This window comes from Lissotriton vulgaris, chromosome 9 (genome assembly GCF_964263255.1).
Source record: "Lissotriton vulgaris chromosome 9, aLisVul1.2, whole genome shotgun sequence".
NCBI classification, from domain to species: Eukaryota; Metazoa; Chordata; class Amphibia; order Caudata; family Salamandridae; genus Lissotriton; species Lissotriton vulgaris.
Window position 1 is genome coordinate 1,168,793,597 of NC_141697.1, and position 7,701 is coordinate 1,168,801,297.

Below are 7,701 nucleotides of genomic sequence, written 5' to 3' on the forward strand. Positions count from 1 at the left end.
TACCATGTCGACCGGTGGTAGGCAGCACCTCTACTATGAGCCTTGGAAAAAAGATCTATCGCCAAGGTCCTAACAAGTTCTTCATGTACCAGCCCCAGTAGTTTTTTTGGTTTCCCAGGAACTTGGTTCCACACTAAGGAGACAGACTTTTTCTAGTATTGGGATTATTCTCGTGTAGTAGCCAATTTTTTCCACCTTACTCTCTTTCTATTGTTCTCGAGAAGGAGGCCTGGATTTGGATTTACCGCCACCATGGCATGGTCCCTACCCTCCTTGCCAGGGACGGCGTAGTCCAATTCTAGGGCGTTATTGTCACTGTCTGTTCTGGGTAGTACCCTAAAATCAATGATGTGTTGCCAAGAGGACAATTTGACTAAAACGTAATCTATTCTTGACTCCCTGCCCACTCTATTAAAAGTAAATTTACTGGGGTTGTCAGATTTAGTGCGGCCATTGCACGCCCTAAGACCATGTTTGAGAGTTAGGGCGGTGATCTGTAGGGCAAGTGGGGTCCATGCTCTAGGGGGAGGGGCTACCGTTGGAGGAACTGACCATCTAGCATCCTCTTCTAGTGAGGACCCATCCAGGAGGCCAGCAAGAGGCTCAAAGTGTGAGTTGAAATCCCCTCCCACCACAATTGGGATCCCCATGGGTAGGTCATTAAGGAAAGCTGAAAGTTCCTCAATGGTGGTCGATTCTCGTGCTATGTTTACTGATCTAGAGTAAACATTTATCAAGACGAGTCTACGGGAATTTGTCCAATCGAGCTGCACAGCTAATATATCTTGACTGATCAGCGGGAGGCGTGTGACCCTGCATCCCAAGTGAGTTGTCACCCATACTGCAAGGCCACCAGAGGGGCTTCCCCTACCCCCTCATATCGCGGGGATATACAGTGTTGCAAAGCCAGGGGGGGAGTACTCTTCCCTCGCCCAGGTTTCTTGAAAAAGACATACGTCTTTAGTGTCAATGAAGGATAATCAATCCGGTTGGTCCCATTTATTTCCAAGGCCTGCCACATTCCATGAAATAGTTTTCAGGGAGGGAGGCCTGGGGTTTGTGGGTGATGTTGGAGAGGGGGCATGGTCAATTGTCTTACCTGTGAGCGTTGTTGCTGAGGTCAAAAGTCCTCGTGCTTCTCCTGATTCCCTGTTACTATTGGGGAGCCTAATTATGGTTTTATTTGCATCCCTACTATGATTCATTTCTTCAATCTGCCTAGTCTCTATCATTGCTTCATTTGTAGAACTACAGGGTGTGGTGGTTCCCTCGAGACCCTCTCTATGGCAAAGGAGATACTCCTTGCCATGGGGCCTTACCTGTCAATCCACCATTTCTATTTCGCTGTATCTATTAAATGTGGGAAAGTATGTCGGGTGATGGACTCTGGGACGGTATTCTCCTCTATTTCTTCCACCCCAGCCGCCTCCCCTACCATGATACGTTTCCCAACCCTCCTACTCCAAAGTTGGTGTGAAAATCGCTTGTTGTTGGGTTCTGGGGTATTTGAAATTCGCTCTCTCGCTATGATCCCACCTGCCCCCCCTCTCTGGGAAACTACCCCATCTCTCCACATCCCTTTCGTAATTCAATGGGGGATAGAAGAAGGAAAGGGGTAATGACTTGATGTTACTCCCTTGGTCGTCCGGGTGCCATCCACAAATATAGGAGGCGGTCCTGGCATCTCTGAAGTTAATCAGGACACAATCTCCATGGATGGTTTTCTTTGAGCTGCCTACCCATGGAACCCTTCTGACCATCAGGACCTCACCAGTTATACCTTGCGGTAAAGGTCTGTACATGGATAGCCAACTAACCACCTTATTCTTCAAGGAAGCTGTTGATTCTTTGAAGGTGGTTTTCAGCTCAGGAACCCCTGCTAAAACCACTGTATAGGGGCTCGCCTCCGGAGGTAAGTACACTGCTCTAAACTTCCTGATATTCCCAGGTGCCTCAACTACAGTTGGTAATGATTTGTGTGATCTGTGTGAATCATTTGAGGCTTGGGTATTATCCTTAGTTGGGTTGGGGTTAGTCTGGGGGTGGGGATTCGGTAGTTGTTGGTTAGTGGGTGGATTGGGATTGTCTGCCTTGGCCTTATGTTGGTTAGTCGTGCTTGGGGGGGTTGATTTGGCCTTTTGCACCAGAGGGGCTGCTCTATTGTCCTTTGTTGAGCTTGTAGGGGGATCCCTTTTATTCTTTGGCTCTTTGCCCCCTCTGCGACCACCCCCACTATATGTTTTAGGCTTTCAGCTACCTGGACAGTCGATTTTTCTATAGATACTAGCCTAGCTTCCATCTTTATTAACCATGCTTCTAGAGGGCTTAGTAGGGATCTCATGAGAGCACCTATATCTGCTAGCGTGATGTCCACTCCTCACTAGAGGTATTGAGAAGGTGCATATTGTTGTGTTCTGTTGCCTCTACAAGCAATACCTCAGAAGATATTATCTCGGTTGTATCAATGGGTCTGATTTTTGTGTTGATTGAGCCAGGTCTACTGGCCTCGGGGATAGGGTTAAGCTTGGTAGTTTTTGTCTTCTTTTTCCATTTGTTTTGGACATCTGTTTTCGTTTTAGGAATAGCTCCTTCCCTTGCCCCCTGCAAAGGATTATTAGGTATGCCTTTGTCAATGATTACATCTGGAACTAGGGCTACAGTGGTAGGTGGGATGGAGTGCGGTTGACTCTGCGGCAAGTTTAACATGCTCATATCGATATATTCACTCAGGTCCTTTGCAATACTAAATGAGGTAGAGTTTAATGTATCTGTATTCAAAGGAGAATTGACAGCGCCCAATGTCTTATTTATAGGGTCAGTATTTTCAATGTTTGATGTAAGATCGGCTCTGTTGGCAGGGGACTTAGCATGTGCCAGAGGGCCCATGGAAGATCTCCTTGCCCTGTCTAGTTCTTGTGAATTGCGCCTCAATTGAGTGCCAGCTTTAGCAAAATAGTTTTCCAGCGTACCTTTAGCAGTACCCGCTGCAGCCAAAGTGCTTTTACTCCATGTTTCTCTGGTGGTCATCCTGATACGGAGTTTGGTCCAATCTTTGTTTGAAGATGTGCCGGATACACAGTAGAGCCAAAGCAAGGGGGGTGGGCCGGTCCCGGTCTCTTCCGTCCTTGAACGGCCTCAAACGGCCCGCCCTTTGCCCGGGCTTCGCCCCATGCTCCGTCCCGCCCCTTGTCGCGGAGTGCGTGGACTGCTTTTGTAGCCCCCAAGGCAAGTGGGCAATTCTCATTCTATCGGGTACTATACCCTGATTATATGAACTACAACCTGTAAAAATCGTTAAAATAGTGCACATATGATGATTGATTAAGGGTAATATACCCGGTTACTTCAGAAAATGTGACTGTAAAACTCTGCATAACAGTAATGCAATTCTTGTGAATATAGCGCGAATCAAGCAGCGACTAAATACTGATTGAAATTTAGTAAATTGTAAAATTTAAATAGTGCAAAATGTAGTAGCAGCATCCCTAAATGCGCAAATATCTTGAAAAGTTTCAATTGTGTAAATCGAATTCAGTATGTGCTACTAGTCCCAGAAAGCACCCTAATTGCTAAACTGTGATAAATAGTAGACATAGAAATGTGACCACTTACCGTGAACAAAGCCTGTGAACTAGGCTGAAACGCGTCGGTCCGAGCATGGAGTAATAAATATTTTGATGATATAACACTATCTGTGTGCCGCAATCCTTGGATGAAATATATATATATTTTTTAGTAGCCGAAAGACTGCGCACACTGAGACCGCGTCAAAAAAATGCAGCAACATCCGCAGAAATAAAAAAAGACGCGAAAGGAGAAGGAAACACAAACAAAGGGGGATGGAACAAAAAGACAAACCAATCATGGAAGAAAAAGAAGTAGAGATGGGGAGATCCATTGTGAATCTTTCAGATATAACCCTCACAAAAGCGGAACAACAACTTCTGATGCTTGGTTTAAATTTCTGCCCCAAACAAAATTTCAGATATGCTTCCACCAGAGTTGATGTGTATCGTTATATTCGCAAATTAAAACTGAAGAAATTCTTTGCGCTACAAAAATTAAAGTCTACTACAGGTACTGAAGAAAATACTAATACCAGCAATACTGATAATACAGTTCAACTATCAGTATCTGATGTACCAGTTTTCCTTGATATGCATGATCTTTACCGTGCAACCAACTCTCAACCAATGGCTGATGATGGCTAGACAAGCACACAAAAAAGACTAGAAAAAATCAGCATGGCTCAAAAAGGTGCGGGCATCACACCATTTAAAGGTAAATCGGATTTTGTGCCTATCATGGCCAAAGATGCGGTGGATGTTTTCCAGGATTGTATTATTGCAGACATCAAAGAGTTGTACAAAAAAATCAACAATCAAAAGAAGAAGAAGTACAATGTGCAAAAAGCCAAATATTTCGAACTTATGAAAAAGCTAAAAGACAACCCCAATATCATAGTAAAAACTGCAGATAAAGGGGGCAACATCGTTATTTGGCCCAAATCTGATTACTCTACAGAGGCACAAAGGCAGTTACAAGACCCTGCTTGTTACATCAAATCAACTAAAAAAGAGTATCTCAAAGCTAATGAAAGCCTACACAAACTACTTCTAAAATATCGCAGAGAAGGCCTCATCTCAGCGGATGAATACAAATTTATCTACAATGAACATCCAGTCCTGCCATGTCTCTATTTAATCCCAAAAATTCACAAAGGGACATCCCCTGTCCCCGGCAGACCCATCATCTCCGCCATAAACAGCTGTGGAGAAAATGTGGGCCAGTACATTGACTTTTTTCTACAAAGTTGAGTCAACACTCTTCCCAGTTTTGTCCGGGATACAAGCGATTTTTTGGCGAAAATAGAGGATTTGGATTGGCAAGATGATATGTTGCTAATTACTCTTGATGTGGAACAATTATACACTAGTATTGCTCATTCTTGTGGTTTAAATGCAGTCACTCATTTTCTTGGTCAACGACCTGCTGAATTTTATGAACACAATAAGGTGATACTAGGCTTGATTGAATGATGTCTGGGTAACAATTACTTTTCATTCGGCAAGGAGATTTGGAGACAGCTAAGAGGTGTGGCTATGGGGTCTGCTTCTCCCCCAGCTATGCGTGTTTACACGTAGGCTGGTGGGAGGAGCGGGTCCTCAATGTCACACATCAAACATGGGTACGGGAAAAAATTGTGAAGTATCTTATTATATTGATGACATTTTCATTCTTTGGCAAGGGGATGAGAATGAGGCACATTTGTTTATTGCTGAGATTAATGACAACCCCCTCAATTTAAAATTCACTTCTAACATCAGTGCCAAACAAGCAGAATTTTTAGATGTCAAAATATACATAGATGACCATAGCCGTATACAAACTACCTTACATAGAAAGGCCACTGCGGGCAATACCACGCTCCATGCCTCTAGTCTTCATCCCAAGCACACTAGCCACAGCATACCTTATGGAGAAATCCTAAGGCTGAAAAGAATATGCAGTAATGCTGAGGATTTTCATAAATGTGTCTCTGAGTTAAAAGTCCGAATGAAGGCCCGTGGATACTCAGACCGTGTGTTCAACCAAGCATTGACCAAAGCTGAAAGTCTCTCTAAAGCCAGTCTACTGTCGGATACTGCAAATAAGAATAAGGCGGTCACCGATGGTGTCGAAGTAAACAACGTAGACTGTCCTAGGTTTATCACGGACTACAGTAGTCAGGAGACCAAAATTAGACAGATAATTAACCAGCATTGGTCCACTGTCCTGACTGACACTGTTTTAGGATGCATGTAACCAAACAAACCTTCGGTCACTTTTAGGTGGGCACAGAGTATGGGTGCAGTTCTGGACCTAAGCAGTCCAGAACTGCAACAAAAACCTAATTGGTTATTATCAACAGGGTTCCGTAAATGCACAACTTGCAGAGCATGCAAGTTTGGAATTAATAAAACTCATTACAGAACTCCTTTTTCTACTGTTGAAATTCCAATTAAAGGAAGCCATACCTGCAAAACTGAATATGCGGTATATGTCCTGACGTGCACTTGCAGCCTTAATTATATAGTCAGTACAAAACAGCAAGTGCACGTCAGGATCTTGCAGCATATTCGAGCCATCTTACACTGTGATCAGGCATACCCAGTGGCTCGCCACTTTGAGAGCACACACAACAAAGATATCAATTGCCTCTCATACTATGTAGTGGCATCTGTCCCCAAACTTAGAAGAGGAGGCAACCGTGAGCTCAAATTAAGGCGGCTAGAGTCGAGTTTGATCCTCGAGTATGACAGTAAGTGGCCCAACGGGCAAAACAATACTGAGGATCTGCGTCACTTTCTCTAAAAACTCGCTTCAGCATATAATGCCCAGATAAGTTTTTGACATTCCAAACAGCATCCCACTTGCTCCCTAGATATGTCAGGTTCCCTGTGATCTAGGGAGTTGGTCTATGTACTAGTGTTCTACCTACATATGATTGTGTTTCTGTATAATGATGGTAGTGGCTAGTCAAGTTCCTTATTAGTCACTCCAATGTAAATCTCATTATTTTCTGCTTCTTCTTGTACATAGTAATTCACTTGTGTACTTATATATTTAACTATATTAGATGTGACATCCTTTTAGCACTTATTTTACACAGGGTGTTTTTATCTAATCTTTTTATATGATGATGTATTTATACCAGTATCAAATGTTTTATTATATGCTTTTAATATGACATATAAAAAGGTAAACATTTTATTTCGATGTCATGATCAGCATTTATGCATTATATACACAGGTCAATATCATCATGCACTTCTAGCACTTTCTCCTTTCCCTCTGATTGCATCTTTGCACAAAATATAATTACTCCACGAATTGCAGACTGTGATTCAATGAATTTTGTGATTTGCACTTCCATTTTTACCCGCTCCCTCGTTGTTTACAGGTCGCTATATTTGCACAAAGCATAATGTTTGCACAGGGATTCATCCCGAAATAGCCATACAAATTACATAGAATAGAGGGTCTCCAATTAGAAATGTCTGTTTATTATGTTAAGTTATTATTTCACTGTAAATGTAACTTATTCAGTACATTATTTGCTTTTATCGATATCGTAGAGTCTTTTCTCTACCTTCATGATCATGTGACCTGTTTGAAAAGTGGCGGGGAGGCGGGCTTCACTGCATTATAAACACAAAATAAAATCATTGGATCATTGCATGTGAACAAGGGCTTTGTCAGCCCGAAACGCGTCTTGCCCTCTTGCCTACCAACCTTTCCTGCAATAAAAGACCTGTGAATTTTGACTTGCGGTCCGTCTCCTGCTTGCCTCGCGGTTCCTGGGTTGCACTGGGATTGGAAGTGGCGTTCTTAGAAGTTTGCGCACATATATATATATACATATATATATATATATATATATTCACTGAAAAAACCATAGGTTATAGACCATATATAGTTAGGAATTAGCATTTACAAAACCTTGAAAATTTACTGAAAAAACCATAGGTTATAGACTATATATGGTTAGGAATTAGCATTTACAAAACCTTATTTTACTCACACAAAACCATTGAAATTCGCATATATATAGATAGTTGCACTAACTATATATCGCGCACCCGCAATCCACTGCTGATCATGTCACATATTACATCATTCATGACATGGTCAGTGACATCACTGATGACATCTCAAATG